This window comes from Mus musculus, chromosome 11 (genome assembly GCF_000001635.26).
Source record: "Mus musculus strain C57BL/6J chromosome 11, GRCm38.p6 C57BL/6J".
NCBI lineage: Eukaryota > Metazoa > Chordata > Mammalia > Rodentia > Muridae > Mus > Mus musculus.
Window position 1 is genome coordinate 85931479 of NC_000077.6, and position 13439 is coordinate 85944917.

Genomic DNA, 13439 nt, shown 5'->3' on the forward strand with positions numbered 1-13439 from the left:
CTTGTCACTTCAGAGTCCTTGCCACACCTATCTCTGTAAGTATGTGACCAGATACCACACATCACCCATTCAGATGTGGAGTCCACACTGTCTTGATAAAACATTGAGAACTTCTTACATTGGCCTACAGTAGCCATGCTCAACAAACTCAACCAATCATGACATCTACTCTTTAGACCATGACCAGTCCAACACCCCACAGCCATCTCTGAGGACAAGGAAGGTAAGAAGGTTCAGGCACTACTGAGGTCCTTTAAGAATGTGGACATTCACTACACTGACTTGGAAATTCTCTCACTCACTAATATCCTGGATGTTAGTGGTGGTTTTGTTGTTCTTAGATATTTTCATCTTCAGACTCTCTCACGATAAATATTTCCTCCATCTTCCCTTCTTTGGTTTGAGAAGGTCACACTGTGGTACACATTTCTAATACTTCAGTAGAAAGAACATGGTTTAAAATGGTAAAATTTCCCCAGGTGTGGATGAAATTCTGGATTGGTTACCTTTTTCATTGCTGTACTTGAGTTTTGCAACTTAAGGAAGGGAGAGTTTATTTGGGTTCACTGTTTGAGGGTGCAGTCCACTGTGGCAGAGAGACACGGGCAGCAGGAGCCTGGGGGAGCTGGTCCCATCGAGTCTGTCGGGAAGCTGAGAGATGCTGAGGATAGCTTGATCTCTCACTTTATAGAGTTCAGGGTCTCCAGTCCTTGGAATGGCGGCTCACACTTTGGGTGGCTCTTCATACCTCAATTAACCCTGATTTAGAAATGCCCTTGCAGATATCCCCAGAGCCCTGATCCTATGGTGAGTCTCGGTCCCATCAAGTTGACAGTTAAGAGTGACCACTTTGTACTCCCAGGGCACCAAATATTTTAGCATTTTGATCACAACATAGGCAAACAACGGAAATTCGATTTGACTAACTTGTTCTGATGTCCACATCAAAGTTTCAGTGGTTGCTGCAGTGGATCACAGACAAGAAGGAGGGGTTTCCACATGCAGAGACCTGGAGGTAGAACAGAGACCTGGAGGCAGAACAGAGACCTGGAGGCAGAACAGAGAGCTGGAGGCAGAACTCAGGTGCTTCAATGACCCTGCAAAGGCTTAAAAACTCCGCATTCACGCCTGAAGAGATTTTTTTTCTTTCTTTTAAAAAATAACATGCACTTAGTTGAAGGAAAGAAATGTAACAGGAAAGCAGACACCACGTGGTGTGGTGTGCAACAGTTAGGTCTCAGGCTGGGGTGGGGAGCTACATTAATGCTTTTGATATCCTCTTCTCATTATTCTACAGAATGACTGCCTCCCTACTGTTTGGACTCTATGCTTTGGTGACATTGAGAGAGAAATGCATAAACCCAGGAAAAAATAGCTGCAGCTTCTTCCTCTGCGCTCCAAGAAGCAAGGTGGGCACAGGTCCGCAGCCTAGGGGCTTTGTCACATGTGCCACCAAAGCCAAACCTTCAGGATGATCATCTCCCACAGCGTGGGCCACAAGAGAGGAGTGTCCGTGAGTCCCTGGCCACGTGTCTGAAAACCTAATGCTTTCATATTTGTGCTTAAGTTGTGCAAAGCTTTTCTTTGACTATGCTCCCTTTCTGGTTTTCTAAGTGAGTGTTTCTGAGATGGAGTGGGACCGCACTTTCTAGTTTAACGTGGCTACGCATTCATCTTTAGGTCCAGCAGCTTTTATTTGGTGGTGGTCATTTTCTATCCTCTTTCTTCTTTTACTTCTTTCTTCTTGAGATGGGAGCCACTGTGTAGAGCCACCTGCCTCGACCTTCCTAGTCTTGGGTTGAAAGACATGAGTCACCAGACCTGGCTTATTTGGTTTTCTTGACCTTTCCAATTAAACAATACAACATTGGTTATGAGGTTAATACAACCCTCTTTCTCTGCTCCACTTGTCTCCCTTCATTTTTCCCCTAATTTTTGTTGCTAGAAAAAAAAATGACTTTGACCACAATGATAACCAAGCGTAATAATAGTAATAGACTGTGCATTCTGACTTTTTCCATTAAACTTTTTGTGTGCAGGATACTTTGACTGCATGCATGCATGTACACCATGTGTGTGCCTGGTACCCATGGAGACCAGAAGAGAGAATTAGAACTCTTGGAACTGCGATTACAGATCGTCAGTAAGCTGTCGTGTAGGTGGGAATTGAACCTGGGTCCTCTGGAAGACCAGCCAGTGAGTGTTCTTAACCACTGAGCAAAGCTCTCCAGTCCTTTGTCCTGACTTTTACATTGAAATCCTTCTGGTGCTTTCTTCTCTGTGCACATATGTGGTATGCATGCGTGTGTTCGTGTTGGTGTGTGAGCACATATGTGGAGGCAAAAGGTCAACATAGCGTGTCTTCCTTGATCACTCTCCATCATACCTCTTGAGACAGGGTCTCTCACTGAACTTGGAGCTCATTGATTCAGCTAGGCTGACTAATAAGACGCAGGGATGCCCCCATCTCTCTGCACCCAGCATTGGGGCTACAGAGGAATGCTACCATTCCTGGCTCTTCGATGGTGCTAGAGACATAGGTGCTCATCTCTCAGCCCCCTCCCTCCCAGGGCTTTATCTTTCCGCCTTCATTTACTGCATCTTTGGTTATTACATCTGTTTCCATTTGCTTGTTGTCTAAAGTCCATCTCCCCTCACTGTTCCTTTGTCTTGCCTTTCTGTATGATTTTGTTTATGGCTAAACCAATACCCTGTGCTTGCATGACGTCCACGTCCAATAAAGAGACCTCTATTCTCCTGAGTGTAGACGCCTGCATTCCTGTTACCCTGTGCTGTAGATGCTGTAGATAATTCACAGTGGATGCCTTCAAAGCTAAACTCAGTCCCTGTCAAAGGAAGTCACTCCCCTTGTAGGTTCTAGGCTACCTCTGATGATGTACTTACTAACCCTGGCCAATCGGAGTCAGGAACCTGATCATCTTTGTCTCTCTCTGTCTCTCCCCTCTCCTCACACAGTTTGACAAGGAAGTGCTTTTATGCAAGACTAAAGCTTGAGGAGAACAGAACCAGAACTCCTCATGTGTAAGTCACTATGAATGGCATGGAGGTGACACGGTCCCAACACACATCGGAACAAGAGCAAAAATACAGTCCAAGCCAGGCGTGGTGGCGCACGCCTTTAATCCCAGCACTCGGGAGGCAGCGGCAGGCAGATCTCTGTGAGTTCAAGGCTAGCCTGGTCTACAAATCAAGTTCCAGGACAGCAAAGGGCTCTGTTACACAGAGAAACCCTGCCTTGAAAAAAAATCAAACCAGAAAAAGAGAAAATACAGTTCAAAACAGAAACCAGGGCTGGAGATGCAGCTCATTTGGTAGAGTGCTTTCTTAGCATGTGTGAGACCCTGGGTTCAATCCCCAGCACCCCCAAAAACTGGGTATGGTGATGCAAGCCTGAAATCCTAACATTTCGGATGTAGAGGCAAAGGGGTCTAAAAATCAAGCTTATCTGTGCCACCGTGAGTTCAAAGTCAGCCTGACTTACGGCAGACTTCGTCTCAGAAGCAAAACAAATGACTACAAACAACAAAACAAAACAACCCAGACAGAAATAAAACCAACAAAACTAAGTACAGACATTATACCACAAGGAAGTAGCAAAGGTGGCTTTCAGAGCAGACAGTAACATTGTAACATTGCTTATTGGCAGAATTGTTTTCTCCCTGTGAAAGGTTTGGTAGAGCTGACTTTGTCTGTGATAAAGTTAGAAGACCTGCATTGGGCAGAGAATCAGGAGAAATGGAGGATGGGGTGACCTGGAAGTTGGTGTTGCCATGGGAAAGGAAAGAAAGATGAAGGCAGAAGATGTCAGAAACCCAGACCAGAACAGAGAAAGGCTCTTTCTCTTGGAAACCTCCTCTGTAGTGGGGACATTAGGACATTGACACCCCATGCTCGCTTCCGCCTCTGCTGCTGCTGGAGCGGTGTAGGTCGCTCCCCAGGGACCCTCATAAAAGTATACTATGCAGAACTGCCTGGTGTGGTGGCGCTGAAGGAAACTGAGGGTGAAGGCAATAAAACGAAGTGTGGTCTCCTCACATCACCTCTCTCACCTCCCTTGAGGCTGCAGGTCTGGCGGCAACCCAGAGCCCAAGAAGGACAGCTCAGGACCCAGTCCTTTCCTCAAGGAACAGGACTGTGGTTGGGGCGGGGCTTGAGGTGGAGGCAGAGCAGAAGTTTACCGCCAAGCACCATGGGATGGGTGGCTTATGCAGAGGATAGTAGCTCACCAAGTCACTGTGTCAGGAAAGAGTATTAATAGTAATAAAAATAAAATGAAATTGAAGTACATGAAAACCACCACATATGAGAAAAAGTATAGTGCATAATGCCTACAGACCAACATGGGAGGTTTTGTGTGTGTGTGTGTGTGTGTGTGTGTGTGTGTGTGTGTGTGTGTGTGTATGTATGTGTATATATGGGTGCATGTGACGAGGAGGTGCATACAAATGTTTATGCGCATGCTTGTAGAGGTCAGAGGCTGACAGGAATCTTTCTCTTCTCTCTTTCATCTCTGTTCATTGAGGTGGAGTCTCCGGTGAGTAGAAATGACTGTATCAGGCAGTTATGGAAGTTAGCTTGCTCTAGGGAATTCCTTTCTGTCTTCTGAATGTGGAATCATAGGCAGGTCTAACTGGTATTTATGCATGTGCTGAGGATTTGAACTCATATCCTCATGTTTGCATGGTGAGCACTTTACCTGCTGAGCTATCTCCACCATCCCTCAAGCTCTGCTTTTGTAAAAGGCTTAGCCGGTTGCCATGGTGCCCACCTGTAATCTTAGCATACTGGAGGCAGAAGGACCAAGGGTGTGAGGTCTGTCTAGACTGAGCAGCAAGGCTCTATCTCAAAACAAAAGCCCAACTTATGCTCAGTATTTGCTAACTAATGAATGAAGAATTTGTTAAAGTAACTTGGAATGGGGACCTGATAAATGAACAGATGTCACAGACCAAGCGGGAGAGAATAAAATAAGAAACAAATGACTTGAGGAGAGAATTTGAGACCTGGGGAAAACGCTCAATAATGAACACCAAAGAACCTAGGTGGATGTAAGTACTGTGCTAAGACCGGAAATCTGGGAGATATGGTGGTACCAGGCTGGAATCCCAGCTCTTGCGAAGCTGAACCCGACACACGAACAACAACAAAAATCAGCAGTTGTGGTAGCGGCTGAGGCAGGGGGAAAAGACTGAGGCAGGGGAAAAGGCCCTCAGAGCCTGCAATAAAGTGTAGGGAAGGTGGAGCTGGAGGCTCTGAACTAAAAGCTCTGAAAAGAGTCTAGTTCATTCTCAGCCACCATTGAAGAGTAGATTGTGGTACCAACCATGCAAGGGTCTGTTTCTGTCTGTCTGTCTGTCTGTCTGTCTGTCTGTCTGTCTCTCTCTCTCTCATGTGTGTGTACTTGTGTGTGTGTACTTGGTAGTATGCTATGCATGACAGGGAGAGAGAATCTATATGCTATTTGTGAGTGGAGTCTGTGAGTCAGAATGCTCTCCTGTACTTTGCCATAAGAGATCTTCCCTAAGGTTTGCTGGGGGAAAAAAACCCCAAAAACAAAAAAACAAAAAAATAAAAAACAAGCCAGGGTTTCATAGGACACGCACACGACACGTGGTGTGCTGAGTTAGAACAGCTTCCTTTAAGTGTTCAAAATGTTTCACTGCTTAAAGAAAAGCATCAGTAAGCTGTGGCTACAACTCCTCTGCTGCTACATAACAGCCTTCACATACGACGAGTGGCGAGCAGCCCAAGTCTGGGATCATGGTGGAAGGAAGGCCAAGCGCACAGGTGGCCTGAGCTGTGACTGCAGCTCAGGGCTCACCTCTCCTACCTGATCAGAACGGACGACTGGAGAGCTGGGTTCCGTGTGAGCACTAGATCACTTTCTGAATCATCTGTACGGGTTTCCTAAGGGAGGAAGACAGGTCCAATCACGGGCCTAAGAGCTTGTATATCACAACTGAGGTGTGGTTTACACACTAGGTTTATGATGCTGGGAGGATGGCTCAGTGGTTAAAGCCTTTTTTTTTTTTTTTTTTCTGTGCAAGCATGATGGCTTGAGTTCAAATCCCCAGCATCCACCTAAAAAGGCAGACATGGCTGCTTATGCTTATAAGCCTGACACTGGTGGGGAGGGGGTGTAGAGATAGGAGGATGGCTGGGGATTGTTGGACAACTGGCCTACCCCAAACCAGCAAGCTCTAGGTTCAGTAAAAGATTGTGTTAAAGAGATAAGGCAGAGAATGATACAGGAGGGCCCCAAATGTCCTCCTCTGGCTTGTCATACATAGACTATACACTCAAAAGTGCACAAAAAAGATAGACGCCAGCTTTTTACAGCTCTGGTTTTCACTTGCCCACCATCCTAAGGAAAGCTAGGCATTCCTTTTTACAATTTCCTACTGACTCTTAGGAAAAAAAAAAAAACCAACTTGGGGGCTCTGTTGGTTACCTGATACTAACCAGAATTTCCTTTAGAACAGGTGAAAGTTATCAACCAAAACCCGTACTTTTTGGGGGGCCTCTAGAGACAAGACTCCAGCTTTGGAGAAAGAAATGCGTAAAATAAACAGAATCAACTCCAGATTCCTCCCAGTCGACTGTATCTTAGAGGGAGCAGAGAAGCAGCTTATTCAGGGTCACTAAATTCCAGCCTCCTTTTTGTTCCTTGAGCAGTGGGTATGTAAGGAAAGGATGCAGGCAGTCGGAACAACTGTACTCAGGTTTCTGCTTTGCAGAGGTCAGCACAGATAAACAAGACGCAAGTTAGAGAAGATGCAGCACTGTCAGGGGGAAGCACTGGTCAAGGTGGAGAATATGCAAAGACATCTATAAATCGATAAATAAAAATCACATCTGAAGGGAAGCCGGGAGAATTGAAATCAGACTCTGAAGAGCAAGTAGAACTGACCAAGAAATGCGAAAGGTAGAAAATCACGGATACACAACTGAGAGCCACAGGGCCATTTCATATCCCTTAGACCACCAGGGCCTGAAGTGCCAGGTCAGACCCAGAACAAAAGAAGCTGTGACTCACATGAATGAAGACAACGGATACACTCTTATGCTGCTAGCGACTGCCTGAGACCTACTGGAAACCAATGTGGTGCTGTCTGGGAAGCTAATGGGCAGGCTCTATGATCCAGTGGGAAGACGTCTCTAGAGATGCTCTTGATGTGCCTGCCAGGGGGACAGGTAGGCAACTTCTCAGAGCAGGATTATCTGCAGTGGTTAAAAAAAACAAAAAAAAACAAAAAAAAACAGATTTATCCAAATGCGGATTAGCAGGGGCATGGACAATGGTTAAATAAACGTCAGCATTGTTGACTAATGGAACTCCGCACAGCCGCAAAAACAAGTGAACTCTAACTGCTCATGTCCGAGGGGATGGGTACCACAGGCATGGAGAAATTTCAGGACATGTTCAGCATGGCATCATTTTAGGAAACTCCAAACAAAACTCAGAACAGCGCAGGCGCAGGCTAGGGATATGTACTTCTATGGTGGGGGGCTGCTGGGGGCTGACATGCGAAGTAAATGAACAGGATTCAGGTCACTAGGAAAGAGGAATGGGGCGGGTGCTCAGGACTCTTTGGTGATAATGGGCGACAATTTTTTTTAAGCCTTTGTTTGGGGAACATGTGTGTTTATCTCCTCAGCCTTTCACCTAATAGATGCATTATTTATGTTCCTTGGTTGTTTGTTTATGTAGAGATAGGGGATCATTATGTAGCATCAGCTGTTCTGGAACCCAAGGTCCTCCCTGCCTCAGTTACCCAAGTGTTAGGATTATAGACCTGTGCCATTGGCGTATCCCTTTGGATATGAATTTAAAAGCTCAATTAGAAAGTCATATCCAAGCCGGGCAGTGGTGGAGCACACCTTTAATCCCAGCACTCGGGAGGCAGAGGCAGGCAGATTTCTAAATTCGAGGCCAGCCTGGTCTACAGAGTGAGTTCCAGGACAGCCAGGGCTACACAGAGAGACCCTGTCTCGAAAAACAAACAAACAAAAGTCATATCCAGGGTTCACAAGGACTGACTTTAACGGGATCCTCTCTCGTGTTCTCCCTAGTCAGTTCATGTTCATCCAATACTTTGTCTTTATTCTTTTCGGAGGGATTTCGGAGGCCACGGAGCAAACACACAGTCAGCAGCAGCTGGTAGGTTTGCATTTCTCTGGGGAATTATCCAAAGGGGACTCTGAGGTTGGACTGTCCTCTGTGCAGTCTGAAGTCCATGGACTGATGGCGTTGTTCCTAAGAGTCTCTTTCCTGGCTGGAATGTTCTCCCCAGAAACAGATCATGTTGGTGGCCCTGGGTGGGCATCCAACCTGGATGTCCCTCCTGTCTGCGATGGGCACCTGCTGACCTAAGTTGACAATGCCACCTTTGAGACCTTTGAGGAGATGGTATTCTTTCAGTGGCCTTGAGCTGAGGTGGCTGACTGCGAGACCCAGGTCGTCTGAGGGTGCATTAACTGCGAAGAGATATGTGTGTGTGTGTGTGTGTGTGTGTGTGTGTGTGTGTGTGTGTGTGTCCCTCAGCTCTCACACCCGCAGGCACCCTGCCATAGCTAAACGTTCACTAGCTCCTTGTTATGCTGGGATTTTCAAAGGCCCTTGGAGGAATGGGTTCAGCCGCATGCTAAGCATTTGCCTTGTATGTGAGGACACAAAAGGAGGAAGAAAAGACTTCTTCCAAGTTGGGTCTGGTGGCACTGATGTAATTCCAGTACTCAAAAAGTCAAGGCAGCAGGAGCATCAATCCAGGGTCAACATAGACTACGTATTGAGGGGTCCAGGACAGTTTGAGGGAACACAGAGAGATAAATAAACAGAGAGATAAATAAATAAGCAATTTGTTTTTAAGTAAGCTGGTGCTTTGAAAGTCTTTAATGGTTTCAGTGGCCAGAGAGTTGCTAGAGGGAATATTATTTTATTTTATTTTTAAAAGGCAGGGTTTTGAAGGGTAGTCCTGGTGAATGCCTTTAATTCCAGCACTCAAGAGGCAGAAGCAGGCAGATCTCTGAGTTTGAGGCCAGCCTGGTCTACAGAGTGAATTCTAGGACAGCCAGGGCTACACAGAGAAAGCCAGTCTGGCTATGCTTATAGTAGAACTATGTACACCAGGCAGGCCTTGAACTCACAGAGATCTGCAGTGGATTGTTGTTTTGTTTTGTTTTTGTTTTGTTTTGTTTTGTTTTTCCAAAACAAGGTTTCTCCGTGTAATCAGCCCTGGCCCTAGCAGTCCTGGGCTTACTTTGTAGACCAGGCTGGCCTCGAATTCACAGTGATCCTCCTGCCTCTGCCTCCCAAGCGCTGGGGTTAAAGACATGTGCCACCATGCGGGGCTTAGCAGTGGAAATCTTAACTGAAGTGTTTCGGGATCCTTTCCTGACTATCTACTGCAGAAATGTCCTCCTTGTTCCCTGATGCTTACACCTTGGCACCAAACCCCGTCGTCAGTCTAGCACAGGGGCTGTGTCGTCAGTCTAGCACAGGGGCTGTGTAAATGAATAAATCTTTGCTGTTTACACTAAACTTCCAAGAAAGGATAATTATCCCTACTTTATTTTTAAAAAGGGAAATGGAGATTTGAGTCTATACTGGTCCAGGCTACATAAGCTGTGACACTTGATTTAGAGGCCCAAGCTTGGTGTTGCATGCCTGTCATCCCAGCACTCTAGAGACTGAATCAGGAGGATTACGAATCTGAGCCCAGCCCGGGGCTACATAGTGAGACTCCATCTCAAAAATAAAACACATGAAAACTAAACAACAGTAAAAGCCTTGGAATCAGTTGAGCATCCCTGTCAGGGTGCCTGAAGTTGAGAATCTAGATGTGGTTCAAGGCTGAGCAGCTGGAGGCCCTGGAAGTGGGGCAGGCCAGTTACAAAGTACCCTGCTCTGCAATTACACTGGTCCTGCTGGTCTGTACTGCCTTGGCTTTGTGTAGTGGGAATCCATCTTTCTGGGGAGCCATCCATCTTTCTGGTGAGCAGACACTATTCTCTCAAAACACATTGACTGAGACTTCCGAGGCAGATCTTTGTGGCGTTGTCCACCAATGATTTAGAAACTCATTTTAACCCAACAAAGCTTTGGGAGTATTTACAGAGAAGTCCCCCGAATGTCTGAAACTAAAAAGAATGTCTGAAACTAAAAAAACAAAAAACAAAAACAAAAAAACCAAAATGTATCAATTTTCTGAGTGCCCAGCTTAAAAACAGCTCAGAGACTGGGTGCCAAACTTCAGCCCAGAGTGAGTTTTTACGACTCAAGCTGTAAACCTATGAAATTAGGGGTTTAAAATGGAAATGCTGACACAATCTGCACGTCTTAGAATGTCAAGGACCCGTGGGGGCAGAGCTTTCTGCTTCCTGCTGTAGGGAAGTGGGGGGTGGGGAAGTCCCTTGCAGCAGGAGGAAACTTCCTGTCCAGCTTTGGGGCCTCTGATTCTCTTCTCAGACCTCCCCAGCCCCACTGTGGCCTGGCTGGAAAAGGCAGCTCAGATCCAGGCCCATCTGGAGATGCTCAGGGTGAGGCCCCGCCAGGCTGCAGAGCCCAGCCTGCTGGGGCCTCTCTGGTTTCCAGGCTCCCTGGTGCTGCCCTGACTGGCTGGGCCCCAGCCGCTTTGAACCTGAAGCCTTCCAAGGCACGTTGCAGATCTATGCTCTTTCTAGGACCAGTCAGCACTTTTCCTCTGAGGCTCTTCTGTGGCGGAGGAAGCAGCCATCTCTAAAGTATCCAGGCTGGGCTCACTAATGGCTCCTGGCTGGAACTGAGTTAGTGTCCCTCTAGAAGGCAAGTGTGTATCAAAAGCTTTCTCTCTCATGGCAACAAAGAGATCTGTAATGACTGCTGTCTGAAAAGTTACTCAGCGCTAGCCAGGCTCCAAGCATGGAGACTGAGTCATACTGCCCAGATTCAAAACCTCACTACCTAACCTCATGGGACTACTGTTCAATTTAGGCAAAAGGCTTGGCATTCCCTAGGAAGACCTGGATGAGGAAGGCCCTTTTCTCTTGGAAACCAGAGGCAGGATGGGGCAGGAGCTGAAGGGAGGGGAGAGGAAGGGACAGGAGCTGAAGGGGTCAGGTCTTGGGGACCTGCCCGTGAGGGAAGTCAAGAGGGAGAGGGACGGGAGGACTGGACACTGATGACTGCAGAGAGCAGTTTTGTTTGCATGGTGCTTTACAGTTTACAGTTGGAGCCATTGCATCCCAACATCTCTGGGAGGTGAGTTTAATCTCTACTTTAAAGAGTATGGCTCTGAGGAGCTAAGTGACCTGGCCAAGGACAAAAGGGGAGGAAATGGGGAGCCCAGGCTAGAACTGAGCACCCGGGCACCGAGGCTGGCACTCTACTGATTCACAGATTCCACAGGGCACCAAGCAGAGGCTGGTGAGGATGCTGGAGTTCTGATTGCCTGATGACTCCTTAATGTACAGACTTAGGCTAAAAATGCATGAATTAATTATAGACAGGGTCTTACCCAGCCTTGGTTGATCTGGAACTTGCTATATAGTGAGGAATGAACTTGAACTGTTACTCTTCCTGCCTTCACCCCCCTCTCCCTCCCCAGGGCCGGGTATGTCGACGTGCACCACCGTCCTCACCATGCCCCTGTTTATGCAGTGCTGAGAGTCAAATGGTGGTCTTCATGCATGTTAAGTAAGTACCCTACCAAAGGAGCCACAGCCTAAGCCCCACAAAACCGATTCTTATACCTTTAAAAATGGCTCTCTACCTAAAAAGAGTATATCACATTTTCTTTATCTCTGAGAATTCAGAAAATAAGCTCCCCTCACCCCCCGGCCTCCAGCTTTTTTTTTTTTTTTTTTCTATTCTAAGGATTAAATTCATTCAGAGCCTCCCACATGCTAAGTGAATGGTCTCTCTCTGAGCTACATACCAGGTCAGTGTATTAGTTTGAAAAAGAAATTATATCTAGTTTTTCTGAGCTTCATTTCTTTTATGTTTTCTCAAATGTTAGTTTTAGAGATTACCTTTCTCTCTGAGGTTATCTTAGAAATCCTTTAGGCCATGGTCAGAATGTAACTGGAGAATAACAGTGTTTGTGTGCTGGAATCTCAAAGGAAGACATGGAGTCATTCGGGGGTCATCATGTCTTCTGTAACATGGAGAATTTTGTACATTGCTACAGAAATTGGAAATTGTCTTTGTTTTCTCATGTGTATTCATTTTCATTGCTACCTTGTATATTCATTTTCATTGCCGCCTTTTCTCCCTCCTCCCATCTCCCTGCTCCCCTGACACGAGGCAGATTCACTCTGCAGTCCAGACCGACTTTGATTTGAGATTCTCCTCCGCTGTTCTAGTGTTGGCAGTGTGGGTACACAGCGCCATGCCCAAATAAATGTTATTTTTTAAACAAACAAACAATCAAACGAACAAACAAACAAACAAACCAGACAAAAACCAAGAACCAGAAATAAGATCATTAAAAGTAGACAGCCAGTGCCATGCAAGGTAGAAAGTCAGGGCACACCTTGCATCTTGCAGGATGCACAACCGAGAACATTGTATATCCTACCTCCAAGAGATCAGCTCAGAGGCAGAGGGCAGTAGCACCACTGGTATTGCGGAACTACAGCTCAAGAGGACCAGAATGAAGTAGTAACATTGAACAACAGTTAACAGAGAAGCTAATTTACTGCAAACACTGAAACACATTTGGACAAAGTGGACCAGTGGGGAGTGTAAGATCCAGGGGACCAAGATGGTCAACAGGGTCCAGGAGACAAAAGCACAGAGCCTCAGAGTGAGGGGACTGGCAGGGGCTTCAGAGGTGTGATAGTTACTATTGTCATAGCTATGCTTATAGATTCATTCAAATTAGCTATTTGATAAAGTATACCTTATGCTATGATCTATAGTCAGTTGTCACATCTCTAGCCCATTCATTAAAAGGATTAGTCCCATTCTTTAAGAGTCTTTATGAAACCTTGAGTTCAGACAGACAAATTACTCTATTGATAGCTTCGAGCTCAGTGACAGACAAGGTTTAGATGTTAAAAGTTAGCAGATAGCTGGGCAGTGGTGGCACACACCTTTAATCCCAGCACTTGGGAGGCAGACACAGGTGGATGTCTGAGTTTGAGACCAGCCTGGTCTACAGATCGAGTTCCAGGACAGCCAGGGCTATACAGAGAAACCCTGTCTTGAACCCCCGATGATATAAACAGCTCAAGCTGAATGTGGTAATTCCAGCATCTTGAGGCTGAGGCAGGGGATTGCTGCAAGTTCAAGGCCAGAATGGTTGCCACAGTGAGTTCTAGGCCAGCCAAGATTACATAATGAGACCCTGTCTTGAGGTTAGTCTATTCTTATATTATCGCTACTCCTTTCTAAATACAGTCCATAATTTATCCCATTTATTTACGAATCTCACCAG